The sequence below is a fragment of the Bufo gargarizans genome, chromosome 1, assembly GCF_014858855.1.
Source record: "Bufo gargarizans isolate SCDJY-AF-19 chromosome 1, ASM1485885v1, whole genome shotgun sequence".
In the NCBI taxonomy this organism is placed as follows: domain Eukaryota; kingdom Metazoa; phylum Chordata; class Amphibia; order Anura; family Bufonidae; genus Bufo; species Bufo gargarizans.
In genome coordinates this window covers 605,933,111-605,948,889 of record NC_058080.1, presented here as the reverse complement: position 1 = coordinate 605,948,889, position 15,779 = coordinate 605,933,111, and positions in this window count along the sequence as shown.

Sequence of the window (15,779 nt, the reverse complement as noted above, 5' to 3'; positions counted from 1 at the left end):
GATGGCCCCCAGTAATCAGCACTGGTTAGAATGTGGGCAACTCGGCGGTCGTTGCGCAGGAACTGCAGCATGTAGTCGCTCATGTGTGCCAGGCTGCCCTGAGGCAATGACAAGCTGTCCTCTGAGGGAGGTGTATCGTCTGTGTCCTCTGTATCCCCCAAGCCACGCTCCAGTGATACCCTTGAGCTGCTTTGGGTGCTAACCTGCTGTGAACACCGTTCCTCCTCATCATCATCATCCTCCTCCTCATCCTTCAGAACTGTGGCCGTGGCTGGACAATTGTGTACCTGGCCTCTGTTGTTGCAGGAACCCACCCCCCGAGCCACTTGTGAATGACTGGCCTGATAACCATGGAAATTATCCCTCTTCCTCCTCCTCTTCCTCGTTTTCCACATCCTCTTCCATCATCGCCCGAAGCATTTTTTTTTTTTAAGGAGACATAGAAGTGGGATAGTACCGCTGAGGTCTTTGTCATCGGCACTGGCCATGTTGGTGGATTACTCGAAACAGCGCAACACGGCACACACATCCCGCATGGAGGCCCACTCGTTGGTGGTGAAGTGGTGCTGTTCCGCAGAGCGACTAACCCATGCATGCTGCAGCTGAAACCCAACTATCACCTGCTGCTGCTTGCACAGTCTCTCCAGCATGTGCAAGCTGGAGTTCCACCTTATGTGCATATCGCATATGAGGTAGAGAGCGGAAAGTCCGAAGTAACACTGCAGTGCAGACAGACGGGCAGCAGCAGGGTGAGAACGCCGAAAGTGTGCACAGACGGCCTGCACTTTCTGCAGCAGCTCTGACATATTGGGGTAATTTTTAATGAACCTTTGCACCACCAAATTCAGCACATGTGCCAGGCAAGGGATGTGCGTCAAACCGGCTAGTGACAGAGCTACTAAGAGATTTCGCCCATTATCGCACACCACCAGGCCGGGCTTGAGGCTCACTGGCACCAACCACTCATCGGTCTGTTGTTCCATGCCTGTCCACAGCTCCTGCGTGGTGTGGGGTTTGTCCCCCAAACAGATACGTTTTAAAACTGCTGTCGTTTACCCCTGGCTGTGCTGAAGTTGGTGGTGAAGGTGTTGCGCTGACCGGATGAGAAGGCAGTAGAGGATGAGGAAGTGGAGTCGGAGGAGGAAGAAACAGGAGGCAAACTAAAGCGTCCTGCAATCCTAGGTGGCAGAAGGACATGCGCCAGACTGCTATCCGCCTCAGGCCCAGCCGCCACTGCATTTACCCTGTGTGCAGTTAGGGAGATATAACGTCCCTGCCTGTGCTTACTAGTCCAGGTATCGGTGGTTATGTGGACCTTGCTACAGTGGTGTTGCGCAGTGCACAACTAATTTTGTCCACCACTTGGTTGTGCAGGGTGAGGATGGCTCGTCTGGAAAAGTAGTGGCATCTGGGAACCACTTACTGTGAGACAGCCACCGCCATAAGTTTTTAAAAGTCTCCGTCTCCACCAGATGAAATGACAGCATTTCAAAGGCCAGGAATTTTGAAATGCTGGCATCCAGGGCCATGGATCGTGGGTGGGTAGGGGAGTACTTCCTCTTTCTCTCCAGTGTTTGGGAGATGGACAGCTAAACCCTTCCATAGGACATTGTGGAGATGCTTGGTGATGGTGATGGACGTGGTGGCATTGCTGCCACATCCTCTGTTTGTGGGTGGCAGGTGCCACTGTTACTCCAGAGGGGGAGGAAGAGGCTGAGACTGCAGCAGAAGAGGGACCAGGAGAAGCCTGAGATCGTGGTTTTTGAGGCGTTTACTCCACTGCAGCTCGTGCTTTGCATGCTTTGCATTTAGATGCCTAGTCATGCAGTTGGTGCTTAGGTTTAGAACATTTATGCCTCGCTTTAGGCTCTGATTGCACAGCGTGCAAACCACTCGCATTTTGTCGTCTGCACATTGTCTGAAGAACTGCTACGCCAGGGTACTCCTTGTAGCTGGCTTTGGTGTGCTCAGTACCTGGGTGCAGTGGGCAGTATCAGGTGTACTGGCTAGGGGACGGCCACTCTGCTTTTGCACACTGCTCCCTCTTTTGCTGTGCAGCTTGTGCTGTGTGACCACCACCTCTTCCTCCGAACTGCACACATCACTCGCATGACCTTGATTCCATGTGAGGTCTAGGACCTCATCATCCCCAACATACTTTTCCATCCACTCTTCACCCTCGCCCTCCTTGCTGGTCTGCACACTGCAGAAAGCCACAGCAGTTGGCACCTGTGTTTCGTCATCATCAGCATGGCCGCCATCAGGGGGGGTACAGCCGATACCCCAGTAAGGGGCCCAGACCCTGGGGGGGGGCCCGACCAGTTCCAATTTAAAAAAATATATATAAAAATTTCCCCCCCTCCCATTTGTCAGTGACTTGAGTTGAACTTTATTGCAATTGATTATTCCTTGCTAGTGATGTCCAGTTCATGAACGTCAGTGAGTCACAGCACACAATAGCAGAGCCGCAGGCAGCAGGGAGGGACTGGGGAGGAGTGTAATCTGATCCTAGAGTGGAAGCTGCTTCTGCCAGCCCCTCCCCGCTCACCAACCAATCAGAGCTGAGGCAAGCACTAGCAGCTCTGAGTCACACACAGTACACAGAGTCTAAGAATCGAATGAGTCACAGGTTAAAGGGTTTCTACCACATCGTTTTGACAAATTTAGCTGTCAGACACTAGCGATCCACTAGTGTCTGCTCTACCAAACAATGCTATTATAATAGCTTTTTGTGCAGCCGTTTCCATAAAAAAACTAACATTTATTGATATGCTAATGAGCCTCTACGTGCTATGGGGGCATCTTTTCAGCACCTAGAGGCTCGGTCTACCTTCACAAAATGCCGCCCAGCGCGTCCCTCCAGCCCGCCCATCTCCTCTGGAATGTGATCCTACCTCTGTCTTCGGCGCATCTGTCTTCGGCGCAGGCACAGTGAATGTCTGACCGCTGCCTGCACAGACATCTCGGTCATCGGCGCAGGCGCAGTGGAGATGTCTGTGCAGGGAGCGGTCAGACATTCACTGCACCTGCGCCGATGACCGAGATGTCTGTGCAGGCAGCGGTAAGACATTCACTGCGCCTGCGCCGATGACCGAGATGTCTGTGCAGGCAGCAGTCAGACATTTACTGCGCCAAAGACAGACGCGCATGGCGCAGGCGCGAGAATTCGTCCGCTGACTCAGAGGTAGGATCGCATTCCAGAGGAGATGGGCGTGCTGGAGGGATTTTGTGAAGGTAGACCGAGCCTCTAGGTGCTGAAAAGACGCCCCCATAGCACCTAGAGGCTCATTAGCATATCAATAAAAGTTTGTTTTTTATGGAAACGGCTGCACAAAAAGCTATTATAATAGCATGGTTTGGTAGAGCAGACACTAGTGGATCGCTAGTGTCTGACAGCTAAATTTGTCAAAAGGATGTGGTAGAAGCCCTTTAAAAGAATCTAAAGATCCGACTTAGTTAGAGACTCATTCGATTCTTTGAGTTAAAAGAGCCGTGAGTCAGACTGTAGAACAGTTTACACTGAGGCTGATGCTTTTGTTGCAGCAGTGATAAGATTAAGGGACAGGAGCAGAGAGATAAGAGAAGTGACAGATGACTGTTGCTCAGAAGCCATGAGATTGTAAGGCTACTTTCACACTAGCGGCAGGACGGATCCGGCAGCCTGTTCACCCTGTCGGATCCATCCTGCCGTTATTTCGCCGGATCGCCGCTCCGTCCCCATTGACTATAATGGGGACAGGGGTGGAGCTCCGGTACAGCAGGGCAGTGCATGGCGAAAGGCCGCCGGACTAAAAGTACTGCATGTCTAACATGTTGTGTGGTCTTTGTTCGGGGGTAAAATGCAAAGCTGTTTTCTGGATTATCCCACAGGGCCATGATCCTCCATCATTGTTATTAACCCCTCCCTTGCCAGCCCACCCAGCCCTATTTAGCTTTGTGTTCAGCTTTGAAAAAAATGTTTAGGCCATGAAGGGGTTAATTAAGTGTTGGAGGGGGTGGGGGGTGTTATTGTGCATATTGTGTTTGGGATCCATTTAACAAGTTTGACCAGTTGGGTTTGAGAGTGGTTGAGTGTCATCCACAGATTTCCCCATAACAGTGTGTCATCCACCGATCCCTCATAACAGTGTGTCATCCACAAATCCCCCATAACAGTGCATCCTCCACAGATCCCCCATAACAGTGTGTCATCCACAGATCCCTCATAACAGTGTGTCATCCACAGATCCCCCATAACAGTGTGTCATCCACAGATCCCCCATAACTGTGTGTCATCTACAGATCCCCCATAACTGTGTGTCATCCACAGATCCCCCATAACAGTGTGTCATCCACAGATCCCCATAACTGTGTCATCCACAGATTTCCCCATAATAGTGTTCTTAATCGTAATGACACCTCAGCACGCGTCTTAAATGGCTTTTGTGGGTGCTCGTCTCTTGTTACCTCCTTCCACCCGCGGAGTGAGATTATAGCTTTAAATGAGTTTTTCAGAAACAGCACACCGATGTAGTTTGCAATTCAATCTTTATTTACCAGTGGTATATCTCAAGTTATTTTATGACATTTTTTGCTGTCTGCAACGTTTCGGGCCCATTTGGTGCCCTTTGTCAAGCTATAAATGCAAAAAATAAACACAGGACAATATTAAAAATAAAACAAGAAGGAAGAAAATTCATATCCACATCAATCCGAATTCATATACATATATATATATATATATATATATATATATATATATCTCAATTCACATGAAACATATTGTATTGTTACTCATTAGTAGATGGGAATTTCATCCATGATATAACTATTTTCTCAATGAATCATTCATAATTCATATCCTTCAAAGGACTATAGCTCATATGTGGGTACTAAATTACTAGCATGATTAAACAACTATATGAGAAGTGCCCGCATACATCAATTCATATAAAGAGGAGTTTGCGGGGGAGGGGGTTTATTCCTTACATATATGTGCATCAGAATCAAAACTAGCATGATTGAAGCAAAATTCATGAGAAATCACAGTTGATAATTCATAACAGATAAGACATGATTAGACGGCAGCACATGAAACATGATTAGACGGCAGCGTGATTGAGGCAATATTTAGATAGAACATGATTAGGGTAGATTATATAAAAAGAACATGATTAGGGTAGATTATATAAAAAGAAGTGGCAGATTAAATTCATGATTAGACACATGATGACATAGTGTAAAATGGCAGGTTGTGTAATTACACATTATACTCATATGAACACTTAAGTGGGGGGAAGGGACGGGCATACATGATCCAATATAATGCAATGTAGCAAAGCAGAGACATGTGGCACAAGCGAGGACCGTAAGACCCATCAGTGATGTATGTCATCTATTAGCAGCGCATGGTAAGCGGGGGTGAAGGGTTTAAGGCTAGTATACTCTGGAACATCCGCAGATGTAACACTGTAACAGTAAACCTTGTGCTTTTTTCATTTTTTTTTTTTTTTTTTATGTGCCAGGGGAATATTGCTAGGGCAGATTAGAACAGGTAGTGTAGTTAGTGTTAGTGGAGGGTCCAGCTTAAAAGAGTCTACCTTGTCGTGATAGCAGGTTTCATATTATTTGGTCAAAAATGAATTCCTTACTGAAATCACTGATTATCACTTTTTACTGTCTTTGTAGTTGTAAAAAAATTATGAAATTGGGGGTAGGTCCTTGGGGGTGGAGGGGAGGTGGAGTCAGGACGGATTCTAAAGGGGCGGGGTAGGAGGGGGGGCCCAGGCCTTGAGCTGTGTAAGGGGCCCCAAAATTTCTGATGGCAGCCCTGATCATCAGAGATGTGCTGCGGTGGTCCTCCCATGTCCACATCCTGAAGCATAAGTGGTTGGGCATCAGTGCACTCAATCCATAACCGCACTAAGCATCCACAGCACACAGAGGATCCTGCGTGGAGACACCTACATAGAAGAACCGACGATCCTCCAGGAAAGGTAACAGTGACCAGTTAGCCAATTTTCGGTGGGACGCCACCAGGCACTGGTTTGCTGAAAATAACTTTTGCATAGGATCTGGAATGCTGCTGATACATCGGATCTGGAATGCTGCTGATATAACCTGTCACAATTTAGATCTTTGTACTAACTTTTTACTAATTTTAATCAACTGAATTCATCTCAGACTATTGACTATATTTGTCTAATATTTTATAGTTCTACATACCATGTTTCTGGACTTATAGCCCAACAGCAGGGTGTTGTATCATAATTTTTTCACACACACCCTCTTTTTTCCTCTCTTCTTTTTTCCATATATTTTCCTCCATTTTTTTATTTTTATTTTCAATCCATTTTTCCCTTTTATTTATATACATATATATAAATATATATATATATATATATATATATATATATATATATTGTTTTTCTATTTTACACCACCTTTTTAGTTTTTATTACTACCCAAAAAAATATAGTTTTTATCATATACACACTATCCCTTGTCTTTTGTTGATATCTGCTGGTGACCTCATATAGAGTGCCTGTCTTCTTATGTTCCCATGCGCCTGCCTTTTCTGACTGGGTAAGTCAGCTTAGACACATGCACCTTGCATATTGCCCACACAGGAGAGCCACCGTATTCCCTATTAAACAAGTTTTTGCTTCACCAGCTACCTCTTACATTGGAAACCAACAGTGAAAAGCAACTATTGAAGATAGAAACAATGACGCTGATTACTTATTTTCAGATTTCCCTCATCTGATCACTGTGGATTGTAGCAGGTGGACACCTTGTGAACAGTTTATTGTCGAGGAATCCTTCTAAAAGATTGGTTGGAATTGTCCAAAGCAAATAACCTGTCTAAAGGTATCCATACACATTAGCTTTATGTTTTCCAATCCCTTCAATCTGGTATGTAATGTATATGGGGGTGTTAAAACTCTCACTTTAAGTTAAAGGAGCATTTCAGGATTTTAAAGGGAACCTGTCACCGGGATTTTGTGTATAGAGCTGAGGACATGGGTTGCTAGATGGCCGCTAGCACATCCGCAATACCCAGTCCTTATAGCTCTGTGTGCGTTTATTGTGTATAAAAACGATTTGATACATATGCAAATTAACCTGAGATGAGTCCTGTCCCTCAGATGAGTGAGGGTCAGGATTCATCTCAGGCTCATTTGCATATGTATCAAATCGTTTTTTTACACAATAAAAGCACACAGAGCTATAAGGACTGGGTATTGCGGATGTGCTAGTGGCCATCTAGCAACCCATGTCCTCAGCTCTATACACAAAATCCCGGTGACAGGTTCCCTTTAATATTGATGGCCTACCCCGCTTCCCACTGATCAGATGCATCAGAGTCGAAGCATGGGCTTAAAATTTATGCTTTGCCCTATTTGTTGAAAGACTGTAATTGTCCATTTTAATATTCTAATCATTTAACTGGTGTATTTTCTTGGTCATAAAGTGATAAATTACAGACTGGTATGTTTTTTTATTTTCTTATTATTTGAAATTAATCTAGGATAAACCATAGAAAGGATTCCAACACTCAGCCCCTTTAACGTTGAAATAATAAAACACCTTATATATTTAAAAGAGGTATTTCCCATCTAATCCTGTTATCTGCCAATCGAATCTTTGTGTCCAGCAGTCATGAATTAAGATTAATTATTTTCCTCTCAGTGTTTTTTGGCATTTAAGATTCTATTAGTTATTATTGACATCGCAGTACCAAAATTTAAAGTGCTTGCCCTCCAAAGCTTCAAAATCAATTTCTCATTGAGCTCTAAACTTTTAATTAAAACTAAAGATTCACAAGATTACTTTATCCATCTTTATCTCAGCAATAAGAGATACATCATTTTATTACAACGCATGTAACATATAGTTGTTGAAAGCTAATAATTTTCTGGTGAATTTTAGAAGGATTTAACTTCAAGTGTAAAACTGTCTACATACATTAGATACAGTAAGTGTCCTAAAATGCCCATAAAGCACTTATCTCAATAGGCTGATTTATCATTGTGTATTCTGTATAGTCAGCTCATCTTGGCGATCAAGGTTGGGGCTCACAATAAGCAGTTTGCAAGCCAAAACATTTTGCTTGAATTAAAGAATTCAAACAAGACTGGACATCAAGAGAATTGTGTCTTACTTTTCCCTATTATCTCTGCATTAGAATTGTAGGGACACATGGGAATATTCTGAATAGATAACCATTAGAGATGAATGAATTTTTCAAAAAATTTAATTTGCCAGTTCGCCAAATTTTTCGGGAAAAACTTGGTTTGATCTGAATATATTTGCTGCGAATTACTGGCTGCTTAGAGCCTTTATAGCGGTGTAGAACACTGTGCCTTGCAGTAACACGCCTAGGGAGTCTGTTTTGGTAGGGAAATAATACTGTGAGTCCGTATGACATGCAGGTGACAGGCGTCACTCTTAGAATCACTGCACACTTCACTTATTTGGGCAGTCACGGGGCCAAAAGTGACCAAATAACTCAAGTATGAACTCTGCAGGGACACGTCTGTCCCTGCACTCTGAATGCTGGAAAATGTCTGAATCTAAGATGGCTGCCGTATTTATAGGGCTGTGACATCACAGGGCTGGCTGGCTGCTGATTGGCTGCATCATGCATGTCAGTTTGAGTGATCCCGCCTTCCAAGACTTTCTTTCAGCAGCGATTTTAGGAAAAATGCGATTCGTTACCACAAAGAGCAAGAAAATTTGCATTCGTTGCGAATTGAATTTTTCCTGAAATTCGGATCAAATTCCACTTCATCAGCTTCAATTCGCTCATCTCTAGTAACTATGTACTACTGTACATGGTCGTTCATGTCTACCAAAGCCGGAACCATTCTCCCCAATCTAAGAGTCTGTTTGTAAAGTTCTGCAGACTTTGCTGGTAGACGGCTTTTGATTTCATTGCACTCTATTTCATGGCAAAAAATGTTTCCCCTGTTCCTATAGTGTAAAGTCTATTTCTTCATTATTACATTCTGTTTTTTGTACGTGCGGGTCAAATAAAACAGATGCCTGTGACTACTTTAAAGGGACTATGTCAACATAAAAAAAACATCATTTTTTTAACCCCTTCTTGTACATTAATGTAACTGTATATCACTGGGATGGAGCTGTGATTGTGCCACCAGCAGCAGGAGCTAGCCTTAAAATATAGCTGGACTCTCACTGCAATAGTTGACATTTGGGCTAGCTCCACTTCTCTTCTTTTAATACACATAGTGATAACTCATAAAGTAGTTATTACTTAATTTTCCCCATATACAGGTGAAACTCGAAAAATTTGAATATCGTGCTAAGTTCATTTATTTCAGTAATGCAACTTAAAAGGTGAAACTAACATATGAGAGACTCATTACATGCAAAGCGAGATATTTCAAGCCTTTATTTGTTATAATTTGGATGATTATGGCTTATAGCTTATGAAACCCCAAAGTCACAATTTTGAGGTACCCTTTGCTCAGGGGATATGGATTAATTAGCTGACTAGAGTGTAACACTTTGAGCCTCGAATATAGAACCTTTTTACAAAATTTTAATTTGAAGCTGTGAATTATTCAATTCCTTTTGATTTTCATTAGTAAAATAAATGGAATTTTACACGATATTCAAATTTTTCGAGTTTCACCTGTACATACTTTATATTGGCATCCTTTTTTTTAGGACTTTAGAAGGCTTTGAATTTTAGAAGAAGTTTTTAAAATTTTAAAATTAATTTCAAAAACTAACTTTTTAAAGGACCAGTTTAGAAACTACAAATCCCAAGTTATTCAAAACTCATTTTACAAACTTTGATAACCCTTTAGGTATTACACAAGAATTAAAGGAAATTAAAGGTAAAATTTTGAAATGTAACTTTTTTTTGCATATTTTCCATTTTTAATAATTTTCCTGTCACACAACAAGGGTTAACAGTAAAACAAACCTCAATATTTATTAAACTGAATTTGGTATTTACAGAAATACCTCATATGTGATCAAAAACTGCCATATGGGCGCACAGCAGGGATCAGAAGTGAAGAAGCACCATATGGCTTTTGAAGGGCAGATTTCATTGGAATCATTTTCCAGCACTATATTGCACTTGAAGACCCTCTAAGGCACCCCCAGAGTGAAAACCCTCAAAAAATTACCCCATTTTGAAAATTACACCCCCAAGGAATATTTCAAGGGGCGTACTGAGCACTTTGACCCAAAGGCCTTTCATAGAAATTAGAAACACATGGCCGTGAAAATGAAAAAATTGCATTTTATTTACACCCAAAAATGTAATTTTCGCCCCATATTTTTCAGTTTCACAAGGGATAAAGGTGTGTGGCCCTAAACTGTTGTCTGGATATACGACAGGGCTCAGGAGTAGAGGAGTACCATGTGAATTTGAGGCCTAATTTGGTGATTTTGAAAGTATTGGTAGACAATTACTGAGGTTCTGATGTGAAATAAAAATAGAGTCCCCAAAAGAAGTGACCTCATTTGGAAACTGCACCCCTGTATGAACATTTTGAGGGGTGAAAATGGCACTTCTGAGCAAGCAGGTGTTTCACAGACTGCAGAAACACTTATAAAAAGAATTTAGAAGCGCACAGCTGTGAAATTGAAAAATTTGACGTTTAAAAGAAAATAGGTACAGATTTTTCAATTTCACATGGGTAACAGAAGAAAATGCACCCCATATACATTAACCATGTACTCCTGAATATGGCAACACCACATATGTGCTCCTATCCTGCTGTATGGGTGCACAGATGGGTTTAGGAGACAAACTGCTAAATATAGATTTTGCTGGCCTGAATTTGCAGATATGGATTTTAGGGACCATGTCACATGTGAAAAAAATCCTGAGGTCCTCAGACAGTAGAAAACCCCAAGAAGTGACCCCATTTTGAAAACTGCACCCCTGTGCAAACATTTTTAGGGGTGGAAAGGGCACGTTTGAGCAAACAAGTGTTTCAAAGAATTAAATATGTAGTGGCTGGTGTAAAGTGAATATGTAAGCTCTGCAGACTATATGAGAAAGTAATGAGGTGGAAAAATTGCAGGGAGCATCTAATATATAAAGCTGAGTGTATGTGTGTGTGTATATCCGCTAAAAAAATCTGCACCGTCGCATTTACAATCACGAAATTTGGCACACAGGTACATCAGGTGACCATTTTTCTTCACTGCTATAGGTGAGCTTTAAAAGGAAATCTGTCACCAGGATAATCGCTATTGAAGTAAAGCCATGGCCTAATAGCACTTAGTACCTTATTTTGAGATGAGCCTTTGTTCCAGCAATGGATGTTTTTATCCTCTGAAAATCCAGTTTATTTGGTATGCAAATGAGCCAGTAAGATGCCCACAGGGGCATCACTCTTGCAGCAAGGATCCCAGACACACCCCCTGCCACAATGTGTCCACCCTCAAAAGACGAACTTAAAACCCCGCCCCCAGGTCCTGATAAGCCATGCCCTTAATCGGGTTAGGCCACGTCCCTTCCACGCCTGAGCCGACGGGGATTGAAAAAATGAAGGTAAAAAATAAAGTTCTGTCAGCTGCAGGGTTGAGAGGGAGAGTGACTTTCTCCATGAAGCTCAAACTCAGACAGCACAGTCTTAGAGTGAGCTGTTCAAAGGGGCACACCCATGATCCATTTAGGCCATGCCACTTCCCACTCCTTACTAGACAGAGATTGAAAAATAAAGTTAAAATCAACTTCTATGTCCCGCTAAGCCACAGCCTGATCTGGTTAGGCCATGGTCCCTCCAACTCCTCAGCAGACAGGGATTGAAAAAATGAAGTTAAAATTCAACTTCTGTCAGCTACAGGGGTGGGAGGGATGGTGACTTTCTCCCTGCAGCTCCCACTCAAACAGCACAGTACTGCTGTCTTAGAGGGAGCTGTTCAAAAGGACATGCCCCTGATCCAGTTAGGCCATGCCCCCTCCCACTCCTCAGGTGACAGGGATTGAAAAAATGAAGCTAAAAATCAACTTCTAGGTCTAGCTGAGCCACACCCCTGATTCGGCCAATAGTGATTGAAAAAATGAAGTTCAAAATCAACTTCTGTCAGCTGCAAAGGTGGGAGGGAGGGTGACTTTCTCCCTGCAGCTCACACTCAGACAGCACAGTGCTGCTGTCTTAGAGTGAGCTGTTCAAAAGGAAACACCCCTGATCCAGTAAAAGCCACTGTTAAGGGGGAGGGCCCCTGTGGAGGTCACTGTCAAGGTGTTGGTGTGCTGTGAAACTCACTGTTAAAGGGGAAGGGTGTTGTAAAGGTCAAAGTTAAGGGGTTGGGCTGCTGTGGAGGTCCAATTTTAGGGGACGGGGCATTGTAGGGTGGGTCAGTGTTAAGGGGTGGGGGGCTGTGGATGTCACTGTTAAGTGGACAGAGTTATGTAGATGTCACTGTTATAGCGGATAGTGTTGATATCTTTTAACGACACACAAAAACATGAAATTAAATAGATTAAATATACCCAAGCGAAGCCGGGTCTTTCAGACAGTAAAGGATACAATTAATAATCCTTGGATGAGTGGTAGACCTTGAAGCAATCCTTTATACAGAGGCCAGGTTTTTCTTAACAGGTTTAGTAGCGGTAAGTGGTGTCCATCCTTATCCCCCTTTTGGAACACATCCTGCATCTTTTTTAGGTCCTTCCCTTCCTTGTTTTTTGGTGCACTTCATCTGGGGAGATGTTGCCCTGGTACAATACAGGCACCATAACTTCCGAAAGTACTCTCCCCTTCCTGATTTAGAAAAATTAGGGCCTTGATTACTACTTCTTGAAAATGAAGGAAAGTTCCTGGGTGGCCCGCAGATCGAAATAGCTCATACGCACTGTACAGTGCTGTCTGTACAATGTGCATGGCTAGCTTTTTGTACCACATATTGTTTTTTTGTTTGGCACTGTATGGTTTAAGAACTTGAACTGAAAGATCAAACCTTTCCATGTGACTGTTGTAGTCTAGGATGCAGTCTGGGTTGGAGGTGTGGTTGTGGTCCCTCGTACAGAGAATGTGCAGAGGAACTGGTGTTAGTGTGAATGGTATTTAGTAAAAGGATATCTCTCTTGTCCTTGCACTTAACTGTCAACATGTTCTCATGGAGGAGAGCCCTGCTGTTGACCTTTCTGTGTGGTTGCACAATAAGCGATCTAGGGAGGCCTCTCTGATTTTTGTGTTCTGTGCCGCAAGCCACAGTACCTCTGGCAGTTAGGGACTATCCAGCAGGGGGTGCAGTAAGTCCCTCACTATTTTCCCACTCATTTCTAGGATGGAGGGGGCATTCTGGGGGTTCCCTGTGGGACCCTCCCTTCATAAACCTGGAACTTGTGAGTGTGCCCAGAGCTACTGACAGTGTTTGTACATGTTAATGCCATACATTGCCCGCTTGCTAGTTAAGTATGGTGGAATTTTACCCTCCTTTTGAAATGTATTAGGGACTCATCTACACACACATTTTTTCAGGGGTGTATACCTCAGCAAACCCTATGTTAAAGTGGTCGAGGACTGGTCTAACTTGTATTGAAACAAAAGCCAACAACAGTGGTGGGTATACCCCCACAAAAAAAATGTCAATGTCTCAATAACTTGTCATGTGGCCTTGAGCATCAATTACAGCTTGATAATGATGTTTCATGTTGTTCACAAGTCAACTTATTGTCTGCTGAGGCATGGCATCCCACTCTTCTTGAAGGACGGCCCTCAGGTCATTGAGGTTCTGGGGTGCAGAGGTACGAGCCTCTAGACACCGACTCAGCTGATCCCTTACGTTTTCAATGGGATTCAGGTCTGGAGAAAGTGCAGGCCACTCCATTTGAGGTACCCCAGTCTCCAGCAACCAGTCCCTAATGATGCGACCTCGATGAGCTGGCGCATTGTCGTCCATGAAGATGAAATTAGGCCTGTGTTGTTCATGCAGAGGCACAATTACTCGATTAATGATGTTATCCAAGTAGTATGGGCTTGTCACTGTACCATTCACAAAGTGTAGGGCAGTTCTACATTGACTAGACACACCTGCCAACACTGTAGCACCACCACCACCAAAGGCTCTGGTGACAACAGTGGCTGATGCATTGCACTCTCCTTGACGTCTTCAATATCATTGGCGGCCATCATTACTGCTCAGCGTAAATCAACTTTCATCAGTGAACAGTACTGAAGCCCACCGGTCAGTCTTCCAGCGTTGATGCTCCCTGGCCAACGCAAGATGATGATGCCTGTGCCTAATGTTGTGTTCAGGCACTCTTGCAGGTCGTCTAGCACGAAGACCACGCTGATGTAAAAAGATTTGAATGGTCTGACATGATACTTGGGTGCCTCTCACTTCCCTTAACTGTGCCTGGATTTGTGTGGCATTCATCATCTGATTCCGCAGGATATTATTCACAATTAAGTGGTCAACAGTGTGGGATGTGGCCGAAGGACATCCACTTCTATGCCTTTCTATGACTCTTTAAATTTCTCTGTATCTCTGTTGCAACCAGCTGATGACACTCTTTGACACTCTAAGGTCAGTGGCCACTTCTGCCTGAAAACATCCTGCTTGAAACCTTGCAATGGCGAAGTACTGTTCATCAACTGTTATGTAGGTGTCGTCTTGGTCTCATGATGTCAAAATGTAAACAGCATGATGAGGGGGACTCTTTAAATACCAATTCTAATTAAACCAGGAACTTTATTTGGCGATTCATGGATCAAACACCAGTTGTGAATTTTGCCATTAAGCACATTATGCGAAAAGTACTGAAACATTGAACAGTTGGACATTGGCAAGCAAAAATTTAGAGAAGGTCACATTAAAGGTAAAAGTGCACTTAGGTTCATCCTGAAATTTCATCCACAAGCCAAATATCCCTAACTTTCTGTGAGTAGTGTATATACAGTGGATATAAAAAGTCTACACACCCCTGTTAAAATGTCAGGTTTCTGTGATGTAAAAAGAGACAAAGATAAATCTTTTGAGAACTTTTTCCACCTTTAATGTGACCTACACTCCCCTAAAGAATTATTAGGAACACCTGTTCTATTTCTCATGAATGCGATTATCTAGTCAACCAATCACATGGCAGTTTCTTCAATGCATGTAGGGTTGTGGTCCTGGTCAAGACAATCTCCTGAACTCCAAACTGAATGTCAGAATGGGAAAGAAAGGTGATTTAAGCAATTTTGAGCGTGGCATGGTTGTTGGTGCCAGACGGGCCGGTCTGAGTATTTCACAATCTGCTCAGTTACTGGGATTTTCATGCACAACCATTTCTAGGGTTTACAAAGAATGGTGTGAAAAGGGAAAAACATCCAGTATGCGGCAGTCCTGTGGGCGAAAATGCCTTGTTGATGCTAGAGGTCAGAGGAGAATGATCCGTTGAAGAGCAATGTTGACTGAAATAACCACTCGTTACAACCGAGGTATGCAGCAAAGCATTTGGGAAGCCACCCACACACCCCCTTGAGGCGGATGGGCTACGACAGCAGAAGACCCCACCGGGTACCACTCATCTCCACTACAAATAGGAAAAAGAGGCTACAATTTGCACAAGCTCACCAAAATTGGACTGTTGAAGACTGGAAAAATGTTGCCTGGTCTGATGAGTCTCGATTTCTGTTGAGACACTCAAATGGTAGAGTCCGAATTTGGCGTAAACAGAATGAGAACATGTATCCATCATGCCTTGTTACCACTGTGCAGGCTGGTGGTGGTGGTGTAATGGTGTGGGGGATGTTTTCTGGGCACACTTTAGGCCCCTTAGTGCCCATTGGCCATCGTTTAAATGCCACGGGCTA